The 16,474-nt window shown below is 37.0% G+C and overlaps 1 pseudogene; it reads left to right on the plus strand.

Annotated features, from left to right (window-relative positions):
- Positions 1-3,229: 3,229 nt before the first annotated feature.
- On the plus strand, positions 3,230-4,381 carry LOC110307714 (SWI/SNF-related matrix-associated actin-dependent regulator of chromatin subfamily E member 1 pseudogene; annotated as a pseudogene).
- Positions 4,382-16,474: the final 12,093 nt, after the last annotated feature.

The following is a 16,474-nucleotide window of genomic DNA, read 5'->3' on the forward strand; positions in this document are numbered from 1 at the left end:
ACAGTGATTGTGGTAAAGCGTAAGGAGCACAGTTCTTCTTATGCAAGAACCTATACTTGGTAAAGGTATTAGAGGGTTTTCAAGCCCAAGCAGGAATAGTTTCCTAAGACAGGAAAAGATAAAGTGTGTCTGTCAACAATCCCTACACTACAATGTTCACAGTCCTACATCTTCCAAATAATACTCATTTACATGAGACAGATTTGGATAGCCTGTGAATGAAACTCATGCTAGCATTTCATAATCTGCACAATTATATTTGATGTTTGATCTCCACAGTACTAATATTATACTGTGAGTGTTAAGGAGAATCATATGATTAAGGTTGTTCAATCACACAGACAAGCCACAGATGACAAAAGCATGTTGTTCTCTTGAGGCATATGAATAACAGCGACTGAAGCAAACTCACTCCTATCTGTTACTCCTGGAAGGAAGACAAAGAATGCATTCCAAGACCCTTTCTGTGTTTTGAAGAAACTGAGGTCACAAGACTCATCTTCTTTCCTTGGAGTTTTCTCACAAGCAGTCAGAATCGTATCCTGACAAATGGGAACTAACCAATAGGTAGTAATAAAATGTTCATTTTAAACCAAGAGTTGAGTGCTGCCTCACAAGGAGTTTTTACCTATTCTGAATCTTAGATACAGGAAGGAAGCTTCAGATCTCTTTTCTTATGTCTTTGGGAAACGAGAACATCATTTCAAGCTTGATTTTGTATGAATTATTTTAAATGATCTAAATTTTAGCATGCATGCATGTGTGTGGTATATTCATGTGTGCAGCAAATGTATTGAGGGATGGGGTGCACCAGTGTGTATACATGTGGAGGACAGAAGTTAATATGGGGTCTCTTCTTCTGTCAGTCTTCGAAGTGCTTTCTGAGACAAGGTCTTTCATTGAGCCTAGAGTTTGCCATCATGGTTAGGCTTTACCTGGTCAGTGAGCCTCAGGGATCCTCTTATTTGTATCCTCCATCCCCCAGCCCTGGAGTAAAAGACACATGAACTGGGCCCCAGAACATAAGTTCTGGGGATCTGAACTGAAGTCCTCATGCCTGTGCAGCCTGAATCTCTGAGCCATTTCCTTGGCCCCCAGTTTGGAGCAACTTTAGACACAATAAGTAAGTCGGTAGGCTTTTCCTAGCTGCAAACTTACGAGCTCTTATTTTTGTTTTTCTTCTCCATAATGTGTCATGCTAAGTGGAGCTAAAGGGGGAAGATAAATAGAATTCAACTTTCGTGAAGTAGTAAGCTTGCAAGCATCACAGGAGGAAGCTTGAGAACTAGAGGAAAGGCAACGTGACAGACCAAGGTAGTTCTGATTTCAACCATCTTCAAGGAAAAAGCATAGAACTTGTTTGGGAATCTAAACTGCTACAGGTCCAGTTGGCTATCAGACAATGTCACAATATTAACAAATTAACAAAATGTCCCCTTTGATATGATCCAGCTTTTAAATAAAGAATGACAAGTTGAGTTACACGAAATTTTAAGTGTGACTTATTTCAATTATTACTAAAATAAAAACCAGTGGCTAACCTCTAATCTATAAATCCACCTTTTATTATATAGAGTTACATGCTTTGACAAGTTTAGTGTAACGTATTTCATGAAACATTTTAAGTATATTAACTAAAGTCCAGATTGAGTGCAGCACCCAAACTTAGACTTTATGAAACATTAGATTTTTGATATCGAAGGGCAGAAAAACCCACATAGAAAAACAGAATTCTGTGGTAGCAATGAGCATCTCCTTGGTGGACAGCGGGTCACCTCAGCGGTTGGTCGACTGAGGCCTGCGCAGATGTTTTACTTGTGTTTGCTTTTTTGCACCTTGTCTTCTATTGCGCAGGCCCCATCTAACCAGACACTGTGGGACATGAACTCAAACACCAATCGTCTTCAGAAGGCTCTTAATGATTCTACCGTACAGCCAGGGTGGAGAGTTGGTATCCTAGGCCTGCCTCTATTGTTCGTGGTTTAGGAACGGCAGTCGCACTCTGTGCTCAGGCTTCCTGGAGAAGTCTACTGACAGCTGAAGTTTCCTGTATAATAAGAAGCTCCAGAGTTGCCATATTTCCTGTCAGTCAATTTGTCATGGGAGATTTGAGAAACATAAACAATTGTTGCAATTTACATTCAAATCTGACATTTCCTAATTAAAATTAGTCTATTCTTGTTAGCACTTTCCTCTAGTTGCTTTCGCTATTTGCATTTTTTTTCTTAGCAATTTCTACATGCTGTAAGAAAGTTTGATATGAATTTTATTACATTACATGCTAAGTCAATTATAATCCTCTAATTATTTTATGTATTTACAAGTGTTTTTGAGAATCTGATAAAGTACAACTCAGTCGTCATAAAGAATACAATCCACATCTAAGTATTGTTGCACATTTAAAAATTAGATAAATATAAAATAAAAACAAGTTATGATATCCTTGAAATAGATTCTCACTGCTGTATAGCAGCACCAAAAAGAATGATCACAATTCCTTTTTATTCTTAGGAAGAAGTGCTTCTCTAAAAAGCATTTAAAAAAAATGGAAAGGACCACTCTGTAAAAGAAATTTTAAAAGTGGAATCACACATTGTGCTATTTCCAAAGTAAAAAAATTTACTTTCAATATATTAAAATGCTATAAATAAAATACTTGACATTGTTAATAGCAAAACTTATAATATTTCAACTATAGAAACATAACAACTCAAAAATTTCACTTATCTTCATTAAATTTACTGTGCTTAGATGTAAGCATTTCTATTTGAATATGCTAGCCAAACCCCTGTTGTGAGGTTCTAATTGAATCTTGGCATTGACTGTCACCACCGCCTCCTGCGGAATCAGACTGAGTGGAAGGTATGGGCTGGATTGGCCTGGGCTCATGATTTCCATCACAGAACAGGTAGAGATGGCCACATGACGTTTTTGTATTGTAATATGCTTTCAAAGAAGAAGTATAACAAATGCTTTTTAAACTTTTCCCTATTAATCACCTGAAATTTCACAATTATAAACCTACATCATAGATTACTGGGGATTAAACTAGTAAATGTCTGTAAGATATACAGAACAGTATGTAGATACTTGTTAAATGAAGCAATTTCATTCTTTGAAGCTTCATTATGTTTTAAGAAATAAGATACTGGGTGAAGCCGGAGCTGCAGGTGCCTTCTTGGCCCACGGAAAGACCACCCCACTTCCCACCCCAGCTCTTGCAACAGAAATGCCCAGCACACCAGGGTTTGTGGGATACAATCTATACAGTCATCTCCCCTACAACAACTACAGTCTGGGAGGGAACCCAAGCACCAACAGCGGGTTCACGGTGTCCTCTAGCATTACTGTTCCAAAGTCTCCACCAGATAAGTCGCTGATGCCTACATGAGGTACAGCAGAAAGGTCTGGGGCCAAGTAAAGGCTTCCAATCCTGACCTAAAGTTGTGGGAGGTTGACAAGATTATTGGTGGCATGTGGCGATATCTCACTGATGAAGAGAAGCAAGAATATTTAAATGAATACGAAGCAGAAAAGATAGAGTACACTGAATCTATGAAAGCCTATCATAATTCCCCAGTGTACCTTACCTATATTAATACAAAAAGTCGTGCAGACGTTGCATTAGAGGAAGAAAGTTGACAGAGACAGTCTCTCATGGAGAAAGGAGAACCTTAGATTAGCATTCAGCCTGCTGAGATCATCCCGATGATGATAGCTTTTCAATGGAGCACCCAGTCACTGCCCATTTCCAGAAAAACTACTGTCTCATCAGTGACATCCTCAGAGAGAGAGTGGTATCTGATGTGTGGTCGGTTGTCACAACAGCTAGAATGCAGGTCCTCAAGCAACAGGTCCAGTATTTAATGGTTCATCAGCGGAAACTAGAAGCCGAGCTCCTTCAGATAGAAGAATGACACCAGGAAAAGAAGAGGAAATTCCTGAAAAGCAGAGACTCCTTTAACAATGAACTTTAAAGGTTATGTGGTCTGAAAGTGGAAGTAGCACATGGAGAAGTCTGCAGCTGAGATCCGCACTGGCGGAGGAACAGGCCCGCAAAAGGCAGGAGGAGAATGAGAAGCAGGCAGCAGAGCAAGCTGAGCGGAGACAAAGCAGCATAGCCCCTGAGGAAGAGCAAGTGGCAAACAAAGCCAAGGAGAACATCCTGATTGAGACAGAGGAGGCACATCTTGCAGAGAGTCAGCAGAATGGTGAAGAAGGCACTTCTACTCCTGAGGACAAGGAAAGTGGACAGGAGGGGGTTGACAGCATGGAGGTGGAAGGGACCAGTGATAGTAATACTGGCTCAGAGAGCAACAGCGCTACAGTGGAGGAGCCGCCCACAGATCCAGTGTCAGAAGACCATCAGGTTGGGATTTAATCCCTAATGCATTAGTCTTAAGAGGAGCACTGAGGGAAATGATTAAGCTATAAGGCTCTGCCATCATGAAGGAGAACAACGCCCTTAGAGAAGAGGCGTGCATCCTAGAGGTGCCTGTCCCTTCTGTGTCGTTTGCCTTTACGTATGTTGTCCTCCAACAGGACAGCATAGACAACACCACACTTGGAATAGGCCTTCATCACAGTGAATCCGATGGCCCCGTGGCCTTGGACTTTTCACCCTCAGAGCGATGAAGGGAAAAAACAGCACTTATAATCCAATATAAAGTATTTGGTAACCACAATGAGAATGAACTGAGACAGACAATAAACTGTAGAGCCATTTTCCCCTTGGGGATTAGTAATGTTCAATTCTGTCCCCAGAACCAGGATCAACAGAGTCAAGGAGGAAAGAATGGATGTGGCAGGAGAAACAACTGTGAAGGTAGAAAGCTCGGAGGGCGGCAGATTTATTACCTAAACCCAAGATAGAAACGTCCCTTCATTCACAATTCTTCCCAGAGTCAATTTGCCTTCCGTGCAATTAGGTAATGTCAAGCTGCAACACACAGCCTGCTCAGTTGTTCTGCAGAGCACGCTGAACCAATAATTTATTTGTGTGCTTAAATTCAGAGTCTTAAAGGGGAAAAATGGTAATGTATATTTGATTGAAGTGATGCTTGCATACCCAATACGGGTTATGTTAATTTTAACTTTCTTTTTATCATTAAAGACACTTCTCCACACACACACTTAAACATAAGGTAAAGAAAATTGTCACTTATTTACGCTAGAATTAATATGTTTAGATAGCCATAAAAGCAGACAGGAAACATTATTTCAATGTGTTTTCCTTTCAATGCAGCCAAAGATAAAATTTGACATATAAAAAATGATTCTTTTTGTTAAAAAATTCAAGTGAGTACTAAAATAGTTATAGATGTAGATGTAATTTCTAATTATGTAAATTTAAAATATTAAGTATATGCCTATAAATTATACCTAAATATACCACAGCATGTGATCCTAAAAGAAATAAGCTGTTTACTTTATAGACATTAATTTCTCTTCATACCTCACCATTCAGTGATATCTAATGATTTTTCATTAAATAATCTGCTAATTAGAAAATGTTCCATTTAATAGGGCTGGGATTTTATTGGCTTGTTAATGGTTGGAGTAGCCAAATATGCCATAATATTCTTGAAGTGGATTTTTGTTTGTTTGTTAATTTGTTGACTCAGAAGCTTAACAGAACTATTTAGTCAAATATCTAAATATTTCTTGATTGTCCTTTCTTGTCTCTGCTACTACTTTGCACACTTTGCCTATGCTTGCCTCAGTTTCTACCTCTGAGAAATAAGGCCAAGATAAAACACAAACATTTCACAGGGATTAAATGAAACTCTTCCGTCATTTTTTCTTTCTTCTTATCTCTCTTATCCTCGTCAACTCTAGAACACTCCTAGGAATTGCCATTTTTGAGGAAGACACGTTTGCCTAGTCATATCAGTGCCTCCTTGCCCAGGCTCTGCATGGATCGCACTGTATTTGATTTTAGGTTCATTTGAAATAATGTTTTTTATCAAAACCCCAGAAATTAAGCCACTTACCTAGCCGCCTCATTCTACTATATTATGCTTCATATGATGTGCCAAGCAGGATCTCTGTGTAGTCCTGGCTCCCCTGGAGCCTGCTCTGTAGATCAGATTGGCCTCAATCACAGACATCCACCTGCCTATGCCTCCTGAATGCTAAGATTAAAGGTGTGCACCACCTCAGCCAGCTGGCCTTAACTGACCACACTATGTACAAATTTGATTTTGTTGTTTTGGTTTGGTTTAGTTTAGTTTTTTAGGGTTGTTAATTATAAGAGAAGCTAAGATTTGATATTTATATAATTTACAATTGAAAACAACTACCTTCATATTTTGAAAGTTGGTGAAGCACATAAGGTTTTCAGGGAAAAGGCTTATGAACAAATTATAAATTCTCTATTAGAGAAACTATTCATAACTTTTTATGTCTTCTAGACTGAGTTTCTCAAAATTAATAATACTAATTTTTGCCTAGTTTTAACCACAGATAGTTCCCACTATTCTGAAGTATGCATGATTTATGTTTGAACTCAGTCTTGAGGTACCTTTGATATCATGATTTACATAAAGATGTAAAATAGGAGAAAATGTTACAAAGCCCAAGATAGTGATAAACTGAGAATCTGACTGGAGAGATGGCTCAGCCATTGAAGACTAGGCTCACAACCAAAAAAATAAAATAAAAAAGAAAAGAAGAAAATTGAGAGCTTTTCACATAAACTAAGTGATTTCAACTTCAACATTAAGACAGTTTCCAAACTTCAACAGGATACAAGAAGCTAGTAAGAAAATGAAATTACTCTTTGTGGTTTAAATGAGAATGCCCTCCCAAAGAGTCATATATTTGACTTCTCTCTCTCTCTCTTCCTCTCTCTCTCTTCTCTCTCTCCCTCCCTCTCCTTCTCCCTCCATCTCCCTCCCTCCCTCTCTCTCTCTCTTCTCTCTCTCCCTCCCTCTCTCTTTCTCCCTTCCTCTCTCCCTTCCTCTCTCCCTTCCTCTCTCTCTCTCTCTCTCTCTCTCTCTCTCTCTCTCTCTCTCTCTCTCTCTCTCTCTCTCTCTCTCTCTCTCGGATCAGATGTAAGCTCTTCTAGATTGATCCAGGAGTAGACCTTCTTGTCTGCCACCATCCTTCTAACCATGATGATTATAGCCTTGTTCTCTAAAACTGGGAGCAAGCCCCCAATTAAATACTTTCTTTTATAAGTTGCCTTGGCCATGAGTCTATAGCCAAAGCTATAGACCATGACTAAAACATTCCTGATGGACGGAGCGAAGGAAACTCACAAGCTTTTTTGTCATATTATCTCTGTGCAACTTTGTGCTTCAACGGGCATATCTTTGTCCATTTGTAATTGATGAATTAAAATTGTTAAATAATAGTTCTGCTGAATGTGAAGTCTAAAAACTAAACTGAAAATATATGTTTAGAAAAAATGCCAATATTTCTGAAAACTATATAGGCAATTAATAAAAGTCTAAAAGAACAAAATATACTTGATAGAATAAAAACTTCATAACATATTCATATACAAACATCATTATTACATAGGTGTAAGAAAGAATAATCATTGTCAATTTTATAGCTAAATATAAACTGCTACCACTAACAATCCTAATCTTTTGCTTTCTAACTTATTATTTTCATAATGGTCAACCTAAAATTCTCTATTTCTGCTATCAATCATTGTTTGCGAATAACTTTATCCCCTATCAGTATCTACACTAGAATTCCAAAAATTAAACTTCTGGAGTCATTAAGATGGTTCTGTGGAAAGGTACTTGCTCCACAAACCTAATGGTGTGAGTTTAATATGCAGAGCCACAGAAAGATGGAAGACAAGAACAAACTCTACAAAGATGTCTTCTGTCCTCCACATTTACATGTTGTATTCACACACCTATCCACAGATCGCATGCATACACAAGAATTTAATTGTTTAAAATATGCAAATATAAGCCTTTAAGTAGGTACCTAACATTAGTGATAGTATTGCCTTCCTAAATATTTTCTTATGGAGCAACAGAAAAGTATACACCAGAATATCCTGTCTTTAAAATCCTTTGGGAAAAAACTGAATGCTAAGTTTCATGGGCAGGATATGCAGGCAAAAGATTGATTCCTGTATTTTCCACTGAACTTTAATGCATAATTACAGAAGTGAAGTATGCACTTAAGTAGTCACAGATGTGTTGTGCTTTCCTCTGCATCCTCCTGTCTCCTATGACCAGGGAACCAAAAATAGAAATTTTTGTTTCCATTAAACACCATGGGTTTAGTATGCTTATATGAGTACATATATACTTCTTACACATTTTAAACTTGTAGGTAGTAGCAGACCATGGTGATAGATGTTAGGAATCCTGGGACTCGGGAAGCTGAGACAGGAGGATATTCGTTTGATGCCACCATGAGCTTCACAGAGAAACAAAGGCAGCAGCAAAAGCGATTGGTTTGACATCACGCATTAAGGTGTCTCTTTGAATCTCAATTCCCCAAGTAACTGTTGTCTGGCCATTCTCCTGTGTCATAACTCCCATTTGCATTTTATTAGTCCTAACAAATCTCAATCCTTCTTTTAGCAGTTTGTCTAGTGACAAGTTTTCCTCTTTGCAATATAAGTTCCTAGTCAGGAAAAAAATGTATAGACCCAATCCAGTGCCAAGTATGTGTATTCTAGAAAAATACTCTGAATATTCACTGAATCTAAAAATCAGTTTCTTTTTTCTGAGAGATATTTCCATGCATTTGAACATATTTGAATAACTTGATAATCATTGTAATAATATTCATGGGACATTGTTTAACTTCTAATTGTTTTTAGAATTATATAAACATGTGCCTAATCTTTTCTATCTTTCTATTTTTGGAGACATAATGTTGCCATATAGTTCAGGCTGTCCTCAATCTTACCATCTTCCTGCCTTGGCTGTGAGTGCTAGGTTTATTGGATTGTTGCATGGTGTTCAACTCATTCATGTTCTAAGGGTAGAAAACCATCGCCATGTTTTACAGGACTTTACTTATTTCAATAAGTGAAAGAAAGCTGTGAAAAGTTAAATTGCCTTCAAGAGGGAGTTACTGAGAGTGACTGGGTTTTCAAATGTAAAGAAGTCCATGGGTAGCACTTGCTATTCCTTCTAAATTATCCAGAATCAGGCCTTTGCTGTTTGCTACCTATACTGCTTCCCTCGAAAAACCCACATATTTTACTACATGAATCCAATGATAACTTCTCTTTATACCCAACCAAACAACCACTATATTAGCTTTTTATCTTCATGAGTATGTGTTTTGTGTCATGTGCATATGTATTCACATTAAAATATAAAATCTTCTTAACATATAAAACATGCTGCGTTTGCAGTAAAATGTTTAGTCAAAAACCAGTCAGTGTTGTTCCTCTTTGAATGTATTTCACACATATCTTGCCTTTTTTCTTCCCACTTTCAGAATCCATTGCCCAGTCAGAATGTTCTAAGTCTCCAACTTGTACCTCCCTTGAAAGCTGCCAACAGAAGCCTTCTTTTAAACAATGCTATTTTTTCTCATTGTGTGCAGAGGGCTATATTTTGCTTCATTAAACTCCTCTCAGACATACCTGTCTTTTTCAATTCTAACTACTAACTACTCTAGCTCAAACCATAAGCCCCTCTTAACCGGACAGCAGCTTCATGAGTTTTGCCTCACCCAGTCGTAAAGGTAAATTTCTTTGAAGTAAAAAGTCACATGTGCCTGTCTTAGTTTAAAACCATTCAATGCTGCTCTACCACATTCATATCAAAGACAAAAACTAACAACAGTATCTGTCTTTGACACCAAACCTTTCTTAGAGCATCTTACCTTGCTTTCTGTCTATTTCTTTGAACTGTCTCAAAGTAGGATTTCTCCTACCTAGGGACCCTGACATGTGTTATCTCCCTGTCTGAACATTCTGTCTGACCTCTCTTGCATTGAGTCCTCCTTCTATCTAACTGCCCAAGCATTGATTTTGAAGGAAAGCTTTCTGATCAGGCCTCTCATCCCAGCCATTTCTCTGTACTTATCCATTGCAGAACTTGCCTATACAGTTAGTCAGTTACACAATTTTTTGGTTTGTTTGTTTGTTTGTTTGTTTGTTTGTTTGTTTTTGTTTTCTAAGATAAGGTTTCTCTGAGTAGACTTGGCCATCTTGAAACTCACTCTATAGACTATGGTGGCCTTGAACTCATAGAGACCCATCTGCCTCTGCCTCTCAAGTGCTGGGATTAAAGGCATTCACCACCACAGCTCAGCTACAATTATTTGTTTTATGTCTAACATCCCTATTGTGATACACATGTCATAATGTTAACTACTAATTAATTTGGTCTTACTGTATTTCCAGTGGTAGCCAAGTATTTTAGATATAGTAGATCCTCAATAAATATCTGTTGACTATATCACACAAACAAAAACACTAGGAATAGGTATGGAGAAAAACAGTAGAATAATTGCCTAGCATAAATGAGGTCATGGGTTCAGTCACTAGCACTGAATAAAATAAAAAACAATTCAAAATAACAAAATATAACTTCTGCCATCATATCTATCTCCAATGAGATGTTTCAAGAATTAAGTAATTTTGCTTCTCCCACCTGTCTACAAATATTAATCACCATTACTGAGCATAAAGCCATTCACTCTTCTCACTCTCTGAAATCAAGCCATGCTTATTCATGCATCTGGGTCATCATCAATCACTTTGTTTTTCTGGCCTATATTGCTCTTCTTCCTATCTCTCTTAATTCCATAACTCTTTCCCAGCTCCAACCCAAAGCTGCTGACATTACACTTCTATATTGATTTATATTTACTATGGATTTCTATAGTATTAGTAATAAGTGCTTACCAATTTTAAGCATGTGTTCAGTATTTTTCATATTTATTAATCTACTTTCTTCAACCAAAGCCTTTTTTTTTTTTACAATTCATCTATTCTATTCATGTCTTGTACTTTTTCAGTGGTTCTTATTCAAAGCTTTCTGTCTCCCAACCCTACATTCACAACCACACAAACCTCATCTAGCATTCTGTATTCCGATAAGTTACTCTGTAAATACTTACTAGTTAAATGATTTAGCTTTACCTTAAATGTATGGAAGGAGTCACCTTACATTGAGTTTGTTTTGTCATTAAAAGCCAAAAGCATCAGGGAGCAGAAGATGGCAGACCTCTGTGAGTTGGAGACCAGCCTAATCTACATAGTGAGTTTTAGGCTGGCAAGGGCTATAACATAAGACTGTCTAAAAATAAATAAGTATAATTTAAAAATAAACCCAAATAATGAAATTAATGCAGACAGAACACCTCCTTTGAATTTTCTGCTTTTCATTATGATAAAGTCTATTTGACTATATCAGTTCAAATTTTACCAGAATTCAAAGTAAGTCATAATGGTCAAAATAGATGAATTGGAAATTTCATTATGTCCCCAAAGTTATCATTTGTTCTCTTTTAACACAAAAGCAGAAATAATTGCATTTAAAAAATGTTATTCCTGGCTAATGTAGTATGTTAATAACATTGGAAAATTAATAGTCAAACATTTAACCCAAATCCAGAGTACCCTTTCTTAGTGATACATAAGTGCAAGTGGGCTGTATTTTCTGATATTTTATCTACTACTCAGTCTTGTGAACACATATGGGTGTTGCTTCTTTTTAATTATTTAATTATTTTATGTAGATTGGTGTTTTGTTTTTATGTATATCTGTGTGAGAGGGTCAAATGCCCTGGAACTGGAGCTGAAACCTGCCATATAGATGCTGGGAATTGAACTCAGGACCTCTAGAAGAGCAGCCAGTGCTCTTAAACACTGAGCCATCTCTCCAGTCCACTGGGTTGTGAATGCAACAATCCACTATTGTTTTCTAAGAGCCATAGAATCTTCTTTGGTGGAACATAAGCCTAAGAAACATTTAGTCGGATTAAGTTTCACATCTTTCTCTTGGATTTTTTTCAATTATTGAAAAACATTTTATTGTATGTGTGTTTTGCTTGATATGACTGTGTACAATATCATATATGCCTGATTCCTTTGAGGACCAGAAGAGGGCATTGGATCTCCTGGAACCTGAGTTACAAATGGTTTTGAGCCATCAACTGAGTACTAGGATTTGAATCTAGTTCCTCTTCAGAGCAGCCAGAGGTTTAAACTGCTGAGCCATCTCTCCAGCTCCTCTCTTGTTATTTTAAACCTGTACTCTGTAAAAATGTGAAAAGTCAGCCTTTTGCGGTCTGTATATGAAATATTTCTGGATGAAATATAATCAATGACTTAAATTCTCCATGTAGCTCTTTGACTGCAGGTTAGATACTCAGAAAGACTAATTGTTAAATCACAGGGGTCCCATTTCCTAGTGTATCTTTAATCATAATTTCTAGTATTCTAAGGTAACCAATGAAGCTTTCAAAACTGTTCCTAGGGGCTCAAGACACAGCTCAGTGGGCAAAGCATTTGTCACAAAGCTATGAGGGCTAGAGTTCACATCAGATCTCTTGAGCTAATGTAAAAGCTAGGCAGGCATAGAGTGAGGGATCTTGTTTCAGTATGAGGTGAAGAGGGACAGAAGAAGATGCCCAGTGTCAGATTCTGGCCTCTATGTGTACCTCACATGTCTGCAACTTGCACCCACACAAGAGAGCACACCACACAAACACATGCACACACACATGCACCCTCACACAACTGCACACACACATGAAAACGCACCACACAAGCACATGCACACACACACACCCTCTCTCTCTCTCTCTCTCTCTCTCTCACACACACACACACACACACACATGAACACACACACACATACATACACACATATACAAACACACATACTTACACACAGTGGGATGGCCCTTGCCAAGTATGCCAAAGGCCCTGAACTTGATGGCAGCACTACAAAATAAAATGTTAATTTAGTCAAGGAGGTTAGATCTTAAAGATACTGACCTTCATTCATTTCTTCAGTCAGAAATTAAATTTATAAACATTTCAGTCATTTTCATGAGCAGTGTACTTCAGTGAATTAGATATTTTAATTGAGGTGAAATAGTACAGAAAATTACCTCCAAATATTTCATTTGAAATGTGTTGGTGCAATTGTTTTATGATTTTGAGGATTCAGTCCCAAGTTGTCCAGTTAACTTGGCTAAACACAGTCTGAGTCTACTAATGGTTCCTCACCTGCAATACCAGATTTCAGAGCATGTACTACAAACACATTTGAAAGCTTGCTTAGAGGCTCTGTCCAGTCACTCACTCCCAAAGAACTATTTTCTCTAGGAAATACAATCTCAACAGCTCGGCATCTTCAAGAGAACTCATGTTGAAAGAACCATTCTCTCCAAACCAACCCCTTAGCCCACATGGCAAGAGCTTTTTTCAGAAAGAGCCATCTTTTATTAAAACTAAATTCATTCACTCATCAACACATAACATGCACTGTTTGTCATTGCTGTTCTGGCTACAAAGAATTCTGCAACATATAGTAGGTTGCATACCTTTAAAAGCTTACATTTATCCTGAGGGCTTGTGTTTGGGGAAGGAATGTGAGATATGGTTGGTAAGTAAAAGATATGGCTGGTTTAAGCTGGGTGTGGTGATATGTCTGGAACCCCAGCACTTAAGAGACTAATGTAGACAGACAACTGCAAGCTTAAGATCACTTTGGAACACATACTGAATTCCAACCTAGTCTGGGAGACCCTGTCTTAGAAAAGGGGGGTGCTGGTTTTAAGAAGAATATAATAGGTAATTGAAGTGAAATCAAATTAAACGGCTCTATACCAGGCAGTGGTGACACGTGCCTTTAATCCCAGTACTTGGGAGGCAGAGGCAGGCAAATCTCTGATCAAACACAGCATTGTCTATAGAGAAAGTTCCATTTATGTGTTTGCTAGGCCCCGGCGTAGTCTCACTAGAGACAGCTATATCAGGGTCCTATCAGCACAATCTTGCTAGTGTATGCAATGGTGTCAGCGTTTGGAGGCTGATTATAGGTGGAACAACATTATGAACTAACCAGTACCCCGGAGCTCTTGACTCTAGCTGCATATGTATCAAAAGATGGCCTAGTGGGCCATCAATGGAAAGAGAGGCCCATTGGACTTGCAAACTTTATATGCCCCAGTACAGGGGAACGCCAGGGCCAAAAAGTGGGAGTGGATGGGTAGGGGTGTGGGGGGGAGGGTATGGGGGACTTTTTGGATAGCATTGGAAATGTAAATGAGGAAAATACCTAATAAAAAAGAAAAAAACGGAAAAAAAAGAGAGAAAGTTCCAGTATTCAGGGCTACACAAAGAAACCTTACCTTGGAAAACCAAATAGATAGATAAATAAATAAATAAATAAATAAATAAATAAATAACATGCTATATAAATGGCACATAAGGAATACTTGCCACAAGGAATGTGTATATAATATGCAAGTATCTATATATGCATATGTAGATATATATCCCATTATGGAAAGTGTATGTATTTTTATATATGTATATATGTGTATATGTACATATATGTGTATATAATTATTTAGCTATCTGGCTATATATTTATGTATGTATATGAGTATGTACATGTATATAGGTAAATATATATAAAATCTAGCTAAGTAGCAAGATAAGCTAAATAAATTTATATCGATACAGTTAATCTAAGTAATCATGCAATCTTTGTAGGTTCATACATCTCATGATATTCATTGGCCCATAAATGAACAGAAGAAATAGTGTCACATTGGCATAATAACAAATTACACATAAAATTAAATTTTTGCATGCATGATAAACAAATTACTTTTAAATTATAGATGTGCTTACAAGCTAGTTATGAAAGATAATTAGCAAATACAATAAGTGAGATATACATTCAAAGTTCACATAAGAATGTACATATAAGGTCAGGCATAGACCTCAATTCCAGCACTCAGAAGCCAGAGGCAGGTGGATCTCTTCAAGGCCAGCATGCTACACACAGTGACATCAAGGCAAGGCTACATGGTGGAATCCTATCTTAGAACAAAACAAAACAAAACAAAAATGTATATACAATTCATTCATCATCCCTGAATTGTATCTATGAAAATTCAACTGAATTCCTCATACAAATAAATATATATAAAGCTAAATAGTCCAATAAGTATAAGTACAAATACAATAAATTTAAATTTTACACTAATATGCATTTCTTATATATGTGGTTCATTTAGAATCATCTGTTGTTTTCCTGGCTAATTGTCTGGGTATCTGAAAAATGCAGTAAATAATACAAAAATCTAAAGCAAATAATTTATTATGGAGATATTAAATATCAATTTGCATTCAAAGCAGAATGTCATCTTCCAAAATGGTTGAAGAAAGCCTGTCTCGCTGTCAGTGCATCCTTGCACGTTTGTATATGTGCCTTCATAAACACTCCTCTGTATTAGAAAAGCACGCCTTCATAAAGGCATTTAAGTTGGCAGAAATGATTTTCAAGAAGCACACAATTAATTTGTGATAATGACAGGTATGTGTAGACTCAGGAACTAATGAAAGGCAAGAGCATCTAAAGCCAGTAGGCTTCTAATGTTATCAGTTTGATTTTTGCAGGAAATGTAGGTCATTTATTTTCAAATGAAATGATTAGAAATACTTTCTAGACTATATCAGTAATATTTAAAATAAGATCCTCACAACTTTCAAATACTGCTTTAGTAGTCATTACTTGTCATTAAACATAACTGTATATTTGCGAGCTCCCCAATAATAGCCTTTAATTAAACCAAGGACTGACTGTTAGAGGGCTTCCACTGCCCTTTGAAGTTCTTAATTATTACTTGTATCAAGCCTTTTATGGTACACTTAAGGTTAAGTAATTTAAATATATCTTGAAAAGAAATATGAAGACTTTTGCCTTTTTATATTAAATATCTGAATTTCAGGATTTGAAAATAATAACATACGTTTTGATTTTTTTTTCATGGACGAATGGTAAAATGCTCACAATATTAAACAACAACAACAAAAAAATGGTGGCTTTTTATGGGACTAATCGCTAAGCAGATGCATGTAAATGAGCTATTTTCTATGCATGACTTCCAAAAGTGCTAATTAAATAGTTGGTATTCAAGGCTATGCTCGCTCATTGTTTAGTGACACACAAATCCAGCCATGTGTACCAGCAGACATTTTAAGTTGAATGTTTTCTCCTCTGTGGCCTTTGTCAGGAAATGGTGGGCACCATGATGAGAACGCTAGTGCAAGCAAAACATTGAAATATGCTTTAATAATGTTTTAACCATGTAGTGACACTAGTCTAGTTTTCTAATGAATTTTTAATTTCTTTTTTCGTATAAGGGTGGTATGAGTTATCGCCGATGCATATTAAATCATATACATGAGTCATTTTCTCTAAATTTGCATAAAATGGCTAAATGCTAATGCACCAAATGGAGCTTACTATATGTGCTACAGCAAATATTCCCTTGAAGATTTTCT

This window comes from Mus caroli, unplaced genomic scaffold, assembly GCF_978045245.1.
Source record: "Mus caroli unplaced genomic scaffold, Mus_caroli_1 scaffold_15, whole genome shotgun sequence".
In the NCBI taxonomy this organism is placed as follows: Eukaryota; Metazoa; Chordata; class Mammalia; order Rodentia; family Muridae; genus Mus; species Mus caroli.